The 15,904-nt window shown below is 47.9% G+C and overlaps 1 long non-coding RNA gene across 1 annotated transcript in view; it reads right to left on the bottom strand.

The window, feature by feature from the left end:
* Window positions 1-15,904, bottom strand: part of LOC147738103 (uncharacterized) — a 75,475-nt gene that overhangs the window by 29,637 nt on the left and 29,934 nt on the right. The window contains exon 2 of the long non-coding RNA XR_015307460.1: window positions 9,529-9,626. This is a non-coding gene — a long non-coding RNA (uncharacterized LOC147738103). The remainder of the gene's footprint in view (window positions 1-9,528; window positions 9,627-15,904) is intronic.

The following is a 15,904-nucleotide window of genomic DNA, read 5'->3' as shown; positions in this document are numbered from 1 at the left end:
ATATAAGTTCATTTACACCATCACTTTACCCCCCAATCACGATCCCCATAAAATAACCTGGTTGAAACTCAGGTCCAGTTAATCCAGACCCTCCACAGCCCCCAGCCATTTCCCCCACACTCTACGGTAGTTCTTAACACGCCCCTTAGCTTTATACATGGCTTTTTCTTGGATCGCACACCAGTCCACCCCTCTTCGCCATCTCTCCAGGATAGGAGGATCAGGGCTTATCCAGGCCGCCGCAATGTCCCGCTTGGCCACCATCAGAGCTATGTTGTAGAACCACTTGTCATTCCTGGACCCATCCAGCCCATCAGTGATCTCCAGCAAGGAGTGACATGGATCGTGAGGAACCGCCCAGCTCAATACCTCTGTTAGCTCCACTTCAATGGATCCCCAGAAACTGCTCCAAGCGGGAGCAAGACCAAACCATATGGAGGAAGTCGGCCGGGGCATGCTTGCATCTGGTACACGCCACGTCTGGGCACAAACCTGCTCGCTGTAGTCGCAGGGGAGTGAGATACGCAGCGTGTAACTAATATAACTGAATCAGCTTGAGTTTGGCAGAGACTGTGACTATTCTGGGGGCCATAAGAGCATCGCACCAGTCTACATCATCAAGGGGCCCCACCCAGTCCACCCATTGGCCCCTCAACTTGTCCAGAGATGTGGGAGTGTTATTAACTAGGGTGCAGTAGATTTGGGAGACCACCCCCTACTCAAGTCTCCCAGCAGAGTCAGAGCCTCGGTGGGGCTGTATTCAGGGAGCCTTGTGTCACCCGCAATGGGAACCATAGTTTTATGATCTATTATTATAGTTTTGTATTTAATTTTTTCCTCTAGGCTATGACTCTTCCTCCAAGGTTGTTTTTGGTGCCTACATTTCCTTTTATATTCTCTGAGATCACTGGAGTACCATGGCGCGGACCGATAGTTTTTTCTTTTTTTTTAAAGTTCAAAAGGTTTTATTGACCATTGTACAAATACCACAGCTGTGTGCCTACAACCCGGGGGCCGGCAGCGTATATTAAGAATAACCTTCATGGAACACAGCCCATCAGCTGACATCCCGGGGGACCAGCGGCGGTACAGAACTAGGCGCCCCAAGAGGTCGGAGCACATGGTAGCCAAAAAATGACATATCATTTCCAGGTGAACTTTAGCTTTTTCAGTTAACCAATACAACAAGAACGAAAACAGCGACCCAGGCATGTAAGCTATCAGGCATCAGGACGAACAGCATGTGATCTATCAGACGTCAAATACACTGCACAGCGATCGAGCAACATATCTAGTACAGCAGGCCAGACATAATTAAAGGGAAAAAGGGTCATCCTGCACGGGCCAGCCTCACCGCCACATCTCCCTCCCATAACCAGGGACTTCCTACAGGTGTGAGTCAGCAGCAAGAGTTGTGTTAGGGTCGATATCAGGGGCAACCTCATTTGGGCTACCCCGCTCGGCATCAGCAGCAGCAGCAGTCCCATCTAGTTCATCCGCGTGAACCGCACCCTCCAGCACCGCCGCCCACAAGTTCTTAGGCCTATTATTGGGGGGCAACAGGTCGCTATAGAGCCCAGTTTGAGTACAGCAATAAACCAGCTCTCTCTTCCACGCTCGCACCGTAGGCAGAGGGCCTCTCATCCAGGCCCTGGCAAGGCAGCGCCTGGCCATCAAGAGCGCTAGGTCCACAATACGTCTCTGAGAGGAGCGCAAGGGTTTGGAGTAGCCCAGAAGAACCAGCTAGGGTTCTGGGATCAGTGTCAAGTTCGCCGTCTTGTTAATCTCAACATAGACTGATTGCCAAAAGGAAAAGATCTCTGGACACGACCAAGCAACATGAATGAAATCCGCTAGGGGGGCCCTGCACCTCTCACATTCCGCGGAATCACACAGTCCGTATCTATGAAACCTCTCCGGCGTATAGTATGTTCTGTTCAAACATTTAAAATGCGTGAGCCTGTGACGGCCATTAAGAGAGATCTTGCGGACGCTGGTGCAGCAATAGCTCCAAAGCTCTTCGGTCATTTCGGTGCCCAGGTCATGTTGCCAGGCCAGACGTGGCTTGGTATAATCCGCGTACAGCTCCGTCTGGGCAAGACGATAGAGAGTGAATATCAATCTCTGTGGAGACTTGGCGTAACCACATAATCAAAGGTTGTTACCGTCATTGGCTCTGCCATATCTGGTCCCAAAAGGTCCCGCAAAGTACAGCGTACCCTATGGAACTGGAAGCGCGCCATCAAGGGAAGGTTCTCCATCGCGGAGGACACCTCGTCCCATGTCCGCGCCACTCCGCCCGAAAACAAGTCGCCCATGGTGTGTATACCGATCCGCTTCAGTGCCAGAATCACTCCCTTTTCCCTGCAGGGATTCAGCCAATAGCACCACTCGAGAGCAGCGCTCGGGGAGTAGAGGAGCGAACATGCTTGGGCGTTCGTCATATAGTGCCAGGCGTGGGTGACCGACAATAGAGAATCGACCAGGCCCGTACGCTGGTCCCTAGTCTTCATTAACAGAGCCGGTAGAGGAGTCGGGTCCGCGACTATCCGTTCAATATGGACATAAGGGGCGTCCTGCGGACCGTGGATCCAGGCATAAGCATGGGCAGATTGCGCCGCACAGTAGTAGAGTTCCAAATCTGAGGCATTGAGGCCGCCCGCCGCATACGGCCGAACTAAAATATGCCAAGCAACTCTAGGTTGTTTACCCGCCCAAGCGAGCCGTACCAGAAGCGATTGTAGCCTGTGAAAAAACTGGACAGAAAGGACCATGGGGATCGAGTTGAACAGGTAAAGAAAACGGGGGAGTATCACCATCTTCATTAACACAATGCAACGCAACTTATCTGGTCCCTCCTTGGACGTACATCTGGATGGTGCTAATGATGGTGTCTCTCTTTATGTGGATTGGTTTTGTGACAGTCTTTTTCCTTCTAATAAATGGGCATGACTTACCTGAACGCTCTGCAGCCCATATGGTAGATGCTGTTTTGGCCCCACACACTTCTTCTCATAAAAGGAAACGGAATCAAACATTGGTCAATATTTCAGCATTTCCAGTTAGCAATGGGATTGTTTGGAAAAAAATTCCATTCAAAATATATGGTCCGACTGAGATAATTCAAATTCCATACGTGTTTCGAATTTCTTTAGGTGATGTCATCACACCAGGAATACATTCAGACGACTCGGATGCCAGTGCGTTCTCTGTTTCAGATTTAAAATATTACACAGCTTTTGAGACTTAAGATTTGTATTTAAATTGTGCAAACTGTGCGGATTTATTCTGTTTCCAACATTATCGTCATCATTATTTACACAAAACAAATGCTGTCAGACCTGTGGTGAATTATACAAAATGGGAACAGTGTCCAACAAAGTTTAGAGGGAGTTCACTGACACAGAAAAATAAGTTTGTACATTTTTCGGGATTTAATCTTTCAAACCCGACATCGTTTTATAACAAACTGAATACACAGACACGTTCGAAATTTATGTTAGGGTATGATTACTGGAAATCAATATGTGGTACCAAAGTTTGGCAGGTCCAGGGTACTGAGTCATTACATCGTGCTTCTTTAATTCCATCACAGTTGATATTTTTGAATGACATGGTGCAACAGACTACATGTCTTGGTTTAGTAACTACTAAAAATGTGAATGCTCCCTCACTTCCGCAATTGGCTGCGTAAGGCGCATGGCCACATTACAAAAATTATTCTACGGCCTCCCTATATGACATGGGTCTAAATGGTACTATTAACTCCTCAGACAGTAATCAATTTAGCTAGTGGATGTGGCCAATAAGTAACAATGCGTGTCAATTACGCTTTTCTAATGCTTCCACCAGGTTTACGCTCAGTATACCTGACCCTCGCTTCCCTCAGTCACATATCGGCACTACGTACTCAGTAGGTAAATTATGCCTGCAGTGGTTGGGAAACTCCACATTGTCATCTGTCAAACAATATTTGTCTCTTTTAAATGGGGACACAGATTTGCCCGACTTTCTTTTAGGGCCAAAATCCTCTCGTAAAAAACAATTTATGTATGTTGCATATAATGAATTTAGTAAATTGTCCCAAATGAAAGCTGCTTTCCGCTTACGACAACTTGATCAGGATAGGATTGTGATCAATAATTTTCGAGGCGGAGTACATGGTAGCCGGTTGAACAGTCCTATCGTGTGTACCGTCTGTCTCTAGGCGAGGAAACAACATGAATTAGCCACCATCAGAAGGACAGACCGGGAGATTCGGGGAGAAATTGAGGGAATACGCGCACACAGAGGCGGCGTGTGGGCACCAGCTAAAGAGCTGCACTGGTCATGGAGAGCCGCTGCTAAGATCGCTTACAGGGGGCTCACAAGCGGCTGGGAAAATTACATTTTGTTTTATATGAAGGCCTTCACCCACCAACCTAGTTGGTGGCATGCTTCATCATCGGGAAACACTCAACTCAAAAATAACCACAGAAGAAGTGATTGAGGTGTTGAAAAAACTAAAAAGAGGGAAGGCAGCGGGCCCAGATCCACTACCAAACGAGTTACATATGGTCTTAACCCCTTCCATGCTTATGATGGAACCACACCATCATGAGCCACGGGCGGTGTGTGCTCATGACGGCGTGGTTCTGCCATGCTGCGGCCGCTTCACCCACGTGTCACTGAATCCCCGCCTGTGCGGGTGAATTAGTGAGTGGGCGGAGTCGTGATGGAACCACGCCGTCATGAGCACAACTCGCCCGTGACTCATGACGGCGTGGTTCCGTCACGAGCATGGCAGCGCGCTCTCACCCTCAAACCCTTCAGCACCGCGGCGGAATTAGCGCCACGCGCCAAGGGGTTAAAAGAAATACTGGGCCCCATATTGGTTATTCTGCTAAACAAGATCTTTCTCAAAGGGTTTACTCTTTCAAATTCCTGGAATGATGCCACTATTACTCTAATCCCAAAGCCAGGAAAAGACCCTTTGAAGACCCTTTGAAGTGTGAATCAAACAGACCTATGTCCCTCCTAAACAAGGATTATAAAATGTACCCGCAGATCTTGGCAACAATATTAGGTCATACTACAAGCAATTTGAGCCATGGAGACCAGAAAGGATTCATTAAGGGGAGACAGCTGCATGGCAGTACACACACATTGATTGACACTATTGACATTGCCACTCTAGAGAATATCCCTCTCACAATTCTTACTTTTGACACCGCGAAGGCCTTTGACCGAGTAAACTGGATGTTTCTTTGCAAAGTAATAACACAATTTGGCTTAGGAGAAAAAATTTTAAAAGCAGTAATAAACATATACACATCCCCGGTGGCAAAAATTCTGATAAATGGCAGCCTTACTAAAGAAATAAAAATCAGAAGAGGCACTAACCAAGGTTGTCCACTTTCGCCTTTTTTAATCAACCTATATATTGAGCCCTCGGCTAACGCCATAAGATGTTCACATGGAATAACCCTGTTTAACTTTCAAGGATGGGAAAAGAAAGTGGCATTATATGAAGATGACTTAATGGTGTTTACTTGTGACCTGAAGGTATCCTTACCTAATATTACAAACCTGCAAAATGAATTTAGAGCGGTTTCGGGGTACCAAGTCAACCACCAAAAAATGGAAATCATGGACTGGAATACCCCTCTACCATCTCCCTTAGTAAAGAGTAGAATTAAGTATCTGGGAATAGAGATACTAAAAAACATTGACAAAATTGCGCAAGTAAACTTCGAGATTAAAGTGAAAGAGACAAGTAAGCTGCTAAGAACCTGGAGTGGTTTACCATTGTCTTACATGGGGAGATCCAACGCAATTAAGATGGCTATCCTACCTAAATTCTCTTTTATTTTTAATACTATCCCTCTAGAATTTAAACTGCAGTGGATCAAAAAGATACAAGGTGAACTAAACGGTTTCATATGAGCCTAGAAAAGAGTAAGAATCGCCTGAAAAAACTACGTAGGAGAGAAGATCAAGGAGGTATCGCTAGCCCTGACCTTCTATATTACTACAGGGTTTTCCAGTTCAAGAATATCAGGGTACTACTCCAGGAAAATTCTCTCTATGCCCCGTATTGCAAAGTGATAGTGGAAGGGGACTTCTGTCTATACAAATTTGGCCACCCAAAGTACTTAAAAAAAATCAAGCTGAAAGTTTTAGGTGCAGCCTTTGACTCTGGTACCAGGTTAAGCAAGTAATAAAAATGCCATACTATAGTACCTTTGCACCTATCTGGGAATCCCCAGGTGGCCTAGAATGTCTGAAAGACGTTCTGGCAGTCCCTATAAAGATCGCAGGTATAACAAAGTGGGGAAAGCTGATACAAGCAGGAGCTTTGACAAGCTGGGAGTCTCTACTAACGAGTATCGGTGGGAACTTCAAAGATTCAAGTATTACCAACTGACAAGCTGGGCAAAAGGCATGGAGAAATATCAGGATGAGAATATGGAGCTAGAGGAAGAACTACAAAGTGATCCAGTGCGAAAGGAAGTATCACAAGCATTTACAATGCAATAGGTCTCGCAGCATTAAAGTTTGAGTTATTGGCATTGTGTATGACAATGCGGTGCATAACATTTTAGCAAACTTTGAATTGGTGAGCAGTGAGAGTGTGTGCAAGATTATGCTGTTTTTGAAAGCAGTGTGGTAGAGAGTGCAAGAATTTGGGTGACCTGAGCAATGTGGATGATGCACCTCACGCACGGGGCTGCAGCAGTTATTATTCTCACAGCTCTGATGGTGCACTTCACGCACGGGCTCACAGCTGTTATTATTCACACAGCTCTGATGATGCACCTCACGCACGGGGCTGACGCAGTTATCATTCAAACAGCTCTGATGGTGCACCTTAGGCACCGGCTCACAGCTGTTATTATTCACACAGCTCTGATGATGCACCTCACGCACGAGACTGACGCAGTTATCATTCACACAGCTCTGATGGTGCACCTTAGGCACCGGCTCACAGCTGTTATTATTCACACAGCTCTGATGATGCACCTCACGCACGAGACTGACGCAGTTATCATTCACACAGCTCTGATGATGCACCTTAGGCACGGGCTCACAGCTGTTATTATTCACACAGCTCTGATGATGCACCTCACGCACGGGGCTGACGCAGTTATCATTCACACAGCTCTGATGGTGCACCTTAGACACCGGCTCACAGCTGTTATTATTCACACAGCTCTGATGATGCACCTCACGCACGAGACTGACGCAGTTATTATTTACACAGCTATGATGCACCTTAGGCACGGGCTCACAGCTGTTATTATTCACACAGCTCTGATGATGCACCTCACGCACGGGGCTGACGCAGTTATCATTCACACAGCTCTGATGATGCACCTTAGGCACGGGCTCACAGCTGTTATTATTCACACAGCTCTGATGATGCACCTCACGCACGGGGCTGGTGCAGTTATTATTTACACAGCTCTGATGCACCTTAGGCACAGGCTCACAGCTGTTATTATTCACACAGCTCTGATGATGCACCTCACGCACGGGGCTGACTCAGTTATTATTTACACAGCTCTGATGCACCTTAGGCACGGGCTCACAGCTGTTATTATTCACACAGCTCTGATGATGCACCTTAGGCACGGGCTCACAGCTGTTACGGTGCTTCCTTCTTTTTACTGGGGGCAACCTGGCTGGATAAATGCAGTGAAGTTTCTCAATGTAAAGACTTTGCTGCCTCAGCTGAATGTTTAAGTCTAATCTCGGGACTAAGCTCGGGAGAGGATCCATGCAGTACAGGCCGGACCCCGCTTCACTCTCACGGGCTCTCTTCCACCTGTTGCCCCGCAGCAGGAGTCCTCAGGAAGCATCACACGGGTCGTGAGGAGAGTTCAGCCCACAACGTACAAAGTGTTCAGCAGTCGGAAAAAGATGTCCCCCTATAAGGCTGTTCTGGGGCCAAACAAGTAACAACGAGCAACACCTTCGGGTAAAGTTCGCGCTATACAACTTCGCATTACATAAATAACAATAACAATAAAAAAACGATCGCTATTGTAAAAAAAAGTTAAAACCCATACCAGATATGCGACCCCAGGGCGAGAGAGCGGAATGAGCGGAAGCAGGAATAGACGTGCGCGTGCACTGCCGAAACCTGCTGTGGGGTGGGACTTCCGTTTCTGCTGGAAGCCCGCACCCACTGAGTGCCCGGCCAGAGGAGCAGTGTTGACGCGGGGCTCCCATGCCCGAGGGAGAGCCCCGCGGTGGCGGCTGAAGTCCGGAGTGAGGTGAGTGGGGCTTAGTTGAAGTGGAGGGTGGCGGCTTAGTTGAAGTGGAGGGTGGCGGCGGGGGAGGGGGGTTTCTCTGTGCGCTCGTGTGTGTGTGTGTGCGCTTGTGTGTGTGTGTGCGCGCGCTTTTGTGTGTGTGGGGCGGGGGTGTGTGTGTCTCTGTGCGATCGTGTGTATGCGTGCATGTATGTGCCCTAGTATGTGTGCTTATGTGTATGTCTCTGCGTGTGTGCAAAGAAAATGAAAGCTGGCAACACTGTCGCTCTAACCGCGCACTCCCAGAGCCATCTGGACAGCAGTAAAAACGAGACTTAAACAAAGTGAAAGCACTGTCTCTCTAAGCACGCATTGGAAGGGAACCATAAGCTGCTTAATGGAACGCGCGTTCGCGTGCGCCTGGCCCGCTCAATTCAGACTCTTTCACATGCGCGTGGCCAGTCTTGTCTCCTGGAAAGCAGAGATGCTAACAATAGGTCTCTGGCGAGACCGCGCTTCGCGCGGTTAACGCCACGAGACCTAAAAATGGTATCGACTTATGATCCAAGCAGGAGAAGATCTTACTCTACCACTAGAGTAATGGAAGAAAGCCCTGCCATCACAGGACTTACAACATCTATGCAAGTATCCTTTTCTACATTATGGCGTGTAATAAAATCTGCACCTCTTAGGAAAAAACATCTTTTTACACTACAAAGGGCATACTGGTCACCAGAAAGGCTGACAAAGATAAACAAGTAAGTGGTGAAAAGATGCCCAAAGTGTGGTGAAATAAATGCAAACGTCATCCATATGTTTCGGCAGTGACCTCAACTCCATCTATTATGGTGCAACGTGGGTAATGTTATAAGTGAAGTCTTGGGACAAGACATTGAGGTATGCACAGATATAACTATTTTTGGGACTATGAGTGATAGCGGGCTGTACCTTGTTTAAACAAAAAGCAAAATAAACTATTGTTTGTACTAATTCTTCTCACCAGACGGGAGATATGTATAAAGTAGATACTTGCAACCCACCTCCCCCCCCCCCGGACATTAAAGGACTGGCTGACCTCAGTGTGTAAGATTAAGAAACTGGACTTTAGCAGAGAAGGAAGTAACCGAACGAAATTTCTGGGAGATATGGGACAGGAACTAACTCCAAGACGGAGAGTAGAGGTAGGGTAGGAAGGGATATCCAAGGATTACACATAATGCAGTAAACAAATTCTGGGATTGATACCATGGTGGACTTTACCGGTGAATTTGTAGATCGTAAGACACAAACTTACCTCAAGATGAGAAGCTCTTCCATCTACCAGATGAGGCGAGAAAATTCCCTAGCTGGTAAAGTTCCGAAAAGAGGGATAGCTGTCTTCCTCCATCTCACCTTTTGCACCGAGGACAAAAAAAAAAGAAAAAAATGTGATCAGGATAAGTTATGCAAATTTCTTGATGTGTTTGATTATAGCATTAACACTTTGTCTTCTTGGATTTATACACTGGATAAAATTGTTTCATCTGTGATTGACATCGTTCAAAATGATGTATCTGTGCTATACCATGGTCAAAATCAATTACGGTCGTAATGCAGTTTGGTTGGACATTGCAAATGTTGAAGAATGGAAAAGTTCCATGGGAATATTTGAATGATTCTGCCTTATTTTTACCATTTAATCTGACAGATAAAAAGAAACTTGTGTCTATGAAAAACGCAACATACACTATGCTACACATTGAAAAGTTGGATCAGTTACCTTTCACTATAGCTGAGACCGAATCTTCGGTCTGGTTAATACAAGGGGTTATATCATTACCTTACAGGGGAGGACTGTGATTCTACCGTAGGAAATTCCTTAGTATGTAAACAAGTTAAATTGCATGGCGCTTGCAACGTGTCAGCTCCTAATTTGGCATGTTTTTTAGAAGGGACTCCAGTCCCTACGATAATTCCCACGCTAACTTTACTTTCTAATGGTAGTTATCTTATCCTGAATAACCATAATTGTTGCGGCTTACGGGCAGCCATCCTATATATAGTAACCATTTCCCAATGTGTTACATGTTGCAGCAATGTTCTCTTTCCACCCACACAGGGGAGTTGTTGATACCTCGCTGTGGCCCTCAATTCCAACTTTGAAGACAGACTTCAACAAGTTAAGCAGACTCAAAGCACTATTGTTTCAACAAGAAGTCGCTAGAGACCTTCAAATTGCAGGTGGTTAGAAACTAGAACTTCAAGTGACATTAAGTCACTGCTGAATACAAATCTCCTGCTCCATTTTGGGGAGTTAATACACCAAATATTTAATGCGTCTGACACCGAAGGACTAGCTCATTTTTTCAAACTTGTGGGATCCGGCCTGGTGTCATCATTTCAGACTATATTTGGTGTTATACCTGCTTTTATTCATTCTATTTTTTCCAGTGACTTTGGTGGGTTTCCCCATGTGCTCTTGCTCGTTGGTGGTACATTGCTTCTTTTCTGCCTGCTACTTAACCCCTTCGATGCTCATGAAGGAATGGTTCAGTCATGAGCATCGGTGTCCCTGTGCTCATGACGGAACCATTTCGTCATAAGGCCAGGGGCACAAAATCCCTCTGCTGCAGACAGCAGAGGGATTTATATTATTCCCCTGTGACCTTGGGAGCTGGGGTAGAGCGTCCCCAGCTCCTGAGGCCCCCTCCCTGGTTTCTATGCCATGACGATCAGCATGCATGTCGCGCTGTCGTTATTGCACAGAAACCAAAACTGAAATGAGCCTTTAGGCTCATTTCAGTTTCACTTTCTATGTGCTCAGGGGGCTATCTCAGCCCCCTGTGCATGTAGAAAGACGGGAGATGTATAATTGGAAAGTGGAGAATATCCCCTTTCCAATGGTACCCAGTGGATCCCTGCTTGGGGATCGCCCCAGGAAGGTGATCCCCAAGCAGGGATCCACCCACTAGACACCAGGGAGGGGCCCCTTGGGCAAGGGATTTTGCCCCCCCCCCCCCAATTTTTCGGGTGCCATTTAGTCTATTTACCCCCCTGGGGGGCAAAAAACCCACAAGACGCCAGGGATTTTGTTAGGGCAAATTTGAATTAGGGTGAGGGCTTCCAAAACGGGCATGCCCATGCTCCCACTCCCTCCCCCATGCAAAAAATATAGCCTTCCTGACCCCCAGGGGGGGCAGGTGGTGCAGTAGCCCCCAATCTGCCCCCCCCCCGGGGGCAAAAATCCCAGTAGACGCCAGGGATTTTTTTGGCAAATTTTTATTAGGGTGGGGGCATTGGCAAACTGAGGAGGAAGGCTCTGAAGCGCACGGGTACGACCAGCATACGGGCTGACCCAGGCTCAGCAACCTTAGGCTCACTATACAGGAAACCTTTCTCCCAGTAGATCCAATGTGATCCAGACTGATAACCTGCTGCCTGGTTTGCAGCCTGTTGCCGCAAACCCGCAACAGAAGGGCACTTTTTCTGCTCCTCAAAGAACTCTTCCCTGGAGGGTCCCCCTTCCTGCTGCCAATGGGTCAGCTCAAGCATGTCCCCTAACACCAGCCGGCAACTGACAGCTGTCACACTGGCTCCAGTGTCTCTAAGAGCCTCCACTCTATGGCCATTGATGGTCACCCACTGCCTGAACTTTTTAGTGTTATCAGGCAACTGGGTCCTGGGGACCACCTCACAGTCTCCTACAGAGACTGGGGACATCTCTGTGGCACCCCACCCACCTTGGGCGCCCATCTCCTCACCCAGGGCTATACTAGCCATCTGCCGGGGCGGTGCACCAGTGGGCGCTGTCTTATCTCTCTGTAGGCACTGGGGATCATAGAAACGGTGGCCCTCTTTACCACACTTAAAACATTTCAGGGGTCCCCTATGAACATGTTTACCTGTCAGGCCCCTGACTTCTTCTCAGGGGGAGGCTGAGCACCCATCCCTTGGTTCTCTTGGGTATTACTTTGGGGCCCTTTCTGGAACTTCCTCTGTTTACCCTTGTCCCCCACACTCTTCTGACACCATCTGCCACTGCGCACTACACTAACGCCTCAATGCTGCAGGGATCCGAGACAAGGCTCTGGATTGGACCATCTCCTTCCTCTCCGGGAGAACCCAGAGCGTCCGCCTCCCCCCATTCTGTTCCAAAGCCTCCGAGATCATCTGCGGCGTACCCCAGGGATCCTCCCTCAGCCCGACGCTGTTCAACATTTACGTAGCCTGACCGCAACATAATCTCCTACACCGACGACACTCAACTGAGCTTCTCCCTCACCAAGGACCCCGCCACCGCCAAAGCCAACCTCCAAGAAGGAATGAAGGCCGTCGCCGAGTGGATGAAAAAAAGCCGTCTGAAGCTGAACTCGGACAAGACGGAGGTCCTCTTCCTCGGCTCCAACCCTTCAGCGCGGGACAACTCCTGGTGGCCGACGGCACTGGGGGCTGCCCCGACACCCACCGACCACGCACGCAAACTGGGGATCATCCTCGACTCAAGCTCTCAATGACTAAGCAAGTCAACGACGTCTCCTCCTCCTGCTTCAACACCCTCCGCATGCTCCGCAAGATCTACTGACGGATCCCGACAGATACAAAAAAGACACCCAGGCCCTCGTCAGCAGCAGACTCGACTACGGAAACGTCCTCGACGCGGGAGCCCCGACCAAGCTCATCAAACGACTACAAACAATCCAAAATGCCTCGGCACGACTGATCCTCGACGTACCATGCCACGGCCACATCACCCCCCACCTGAGAAACCTGCACTGGCTCCCCGTCAACAAGAGGATATCCTTCAAGCTCCTTACCCACGCACATAAGGCACTCAACAAGACCGGCCCAGCCTACCTCAACAGACGGCTCTCCTTGTACATCCCCAACCGCCAGCTACGCTCCGCCGACCTCTCACTCGCCAATGTCCCGCGCATCCGAAGAACACCCACCGGTGGGAGATCTATCTCCCACCTCGCTGCCAAGACATGGAACACCCTCCCACTGAGCCTACGACAGACCCAAGACCTGCTGACTTTCAGGAGAATATTCAAGACCTGGCTGTTCGATCAGTAGCAGCCCCCCCCAGCACCTTGAGACCCTCGCGGGTATGTAGTACGCTTTACAAATGATTGATTGATTGATTGATTCTGCTGGGGACCCTGCCCACCTTTGGCGAAGTCTCCCACATAACCCGGGTACTCAACCAGCAGTCCGCTTCCTTAGCAAGCTTCCGAGGGTTAGTCAGCTTGCTATCAATAAGGTGCTGGCGTAGCTCTGGAAAACAATTATTGGACAAGTGCTCCCATGCAATCAAATTATAGAGCGCTTCAAAATCATTCACTTTGCTACCCTTCACGAAACAATCCAATGCTCTGCCAAAGAAGAAACATATTCTACCCAAGTGCTAGACTCAAGTTTCTTACAATTCCTAAACATTTGTCTATAAGCTCTGGGGTCAAACCATACCTGGATATTAAGGCTTCTTTTATGTTCACATAAGAAGTCTGATCTTCAGAAGGCAAATCCAATAAGGTATCCCGCCCATCACTGAGAAACCGCCCCCACAACAACGCTCCCCAATCCTTCTCAGGATGTCATAGCTACCTCATAGGCCTTAACACCTTGGCTGCTAGGGAGATTTTTTTCCTGTGCTGATATTTCATGACTCCCATTGTTTATGACGAGCTCAGCTCGTCATCAGCACAGCTCCACTGTGCCTCATGACGAGCTCAGCTCGTCATGAGCATCGAAGGGGTTAAACCATTGCCCAATTTCTTCATTCTTATGAAACTCCTTAATGACGTCCTTGGGAATAAACACTCGTTTCTACAGGCATGGACGGTGCGCTGCCACCAAAGGGAGACATTTCTAAAGTCTTAACTATCAATTCCAATTACCTCAACATTCTCGCATGCTCCAAATGCATTCTTTGTTCCTCCTCCAAGGCCAATTTCTTACTCTCCAACTCCATCTGCCCGTCTATTTTGAGCTTGACCAGCTCCATCTTATGTACTCTATCTCTCTCCTTGTCCTCCAACTCTCTTGGGGACAGGTCCTTTGAAGAAACACTGCTGCCTGCTCTGGAAGGCACTTTCCTCCCATCCAGGTCCACTGGGCCCTCTAGCTGCCCATCTAAATTCTCTACCTCCTCCCTTGGCTCTTCAGGACGCTCAATGGCATTCCTACATTTTACCCAGGCCTTCAGCGCCTTCTGGTATACCTCTTTCTTGGTGAGGCTTTCATAGAGACTTTAAATTTCCAGCAAGCAGCTTTGAGGTAAGACACGTCTTCAAAATCAATGTCAACAGATGCAATGGATGCTGCTTTGCTCATGGTGAAAAACAGTTGGTAGTTCTCAAAAAGAAGTTCCAAGGAAAATTCTACCAAAAAGTATGGGGTTGTGTTATGGTCTGCACTCACTAGTAGTGTACATCAATCACTGTGTATGAGTCACAAATGCAAGTCCAAATCCTCAGCGCTGACCACCAATGTTAGAAATGGGGATCTCTAGTTGGAAGAGGTAGGTACCTTTGACCAAATAGGGACCCTTGTTTCTAGTCAGGGTAAGCGGCTACACTTCTAAGATTACCTCTGCTCACCCCCTTGGTAGCTTGGCACGAGCAGACAGGTTTATCTCAGAGACAGTGTGTAAAGCATTTGTAAACACATACAGGATATACAGTGAAAACACAACAAATGGACACCACACCAATAAGGAAAAATAAGTAACCTTTAATAGACTTAATAGATTTAAAGACCAAACAACAAAAATCCACAATACTGTAATCAAAAATAGACTTTAAAATGGTAGAAATAGCTTAATTCAATGTAGATGGTAACTGCGACATTTTGCTCTCAAAGTACCTTGGATGCGTCACGCAAAACAAGCAAAAGGATCGCAGGGAAGATGATGCACCATTCCTTACACTCAGGAGGGAGGATGCGTTGGTTCCTTACTTCTGAGCAGGGGAGTTCGCTTCCTTACTATGTGGGGAGTTGATGCGTCGTTTCTTACTGCAGCCCGGTGACGACGCGACGCGACAATCCGGTGCAATAAAATTGCGTCCTTCATGTGATGCGACAACGTTGGATGCGATGCGTGCACGCCCGACGGCGAACTCAGTAACTTCTGACCAGCGACAGGCCCTGCAACACGCTTCTCCAGTGATTCGACGGTGACAAAACGCTTCTCCGGTGATGCGACAACCTTCGTCTGTGATGTGACGGCGAACAGCTGCGGTGGTGGCATGTTTCTTCGGCGACTGCTGTGGGGGCGACACGATTCTCCTTGTTACATCGCGCTTCCAGCTCCAAGCGACATGCAGTCTTCTCAGAGGGCCCAAACAATAGTAGGTACCTCTCGGCAAGTAGAATTCCCAGCAAGTAAATTCAAGGGGAGCTGGTGGTGAAGTCTTTGTGTCCCTGAGACTTCAGAACAGGAGGCAAGCTCAGCTTCAAGCATCGAGCCCTTGGAGATCTTCTTCAAGATAGTAAAAGTACACACAAAGTTCCTTTTCTCCTCTCCTTGGCAATAAAGCAACCACTGCAGGCCAACCCCAACAACACTTCTCCTTCAGCTTCCTTGGTTCTTCTCCTTGGCAAAGGTTTGTCTTGATTCCCAGAAGTGATCCAAAGTTCTGGGGTCTGGGCCCTAATATTTATACTGCACAATCCTGTGTCCTCTGAAGGCA

The sequence above is a fragment of the Lissotriton vulgaris genome, chromosome 1_1 (assembly GCF_964263255.1).
Source record: "Lissotriton vulgaris chromosome 1_1, aLisVul1.2, whole genome shotgun sequence".
NCBI classification, from domain to species: Eukaryota; Metazoa; Chordata; class Amphibia; order Caudata; family Salamandridae; genus Lissotriton; species Lissotriton vulgaris.
The sequence above is the reverse complement of the archived record's forward strand: the minus strand, read 5'-3'. Positions and strand labels throughout refer to the sequence as shown.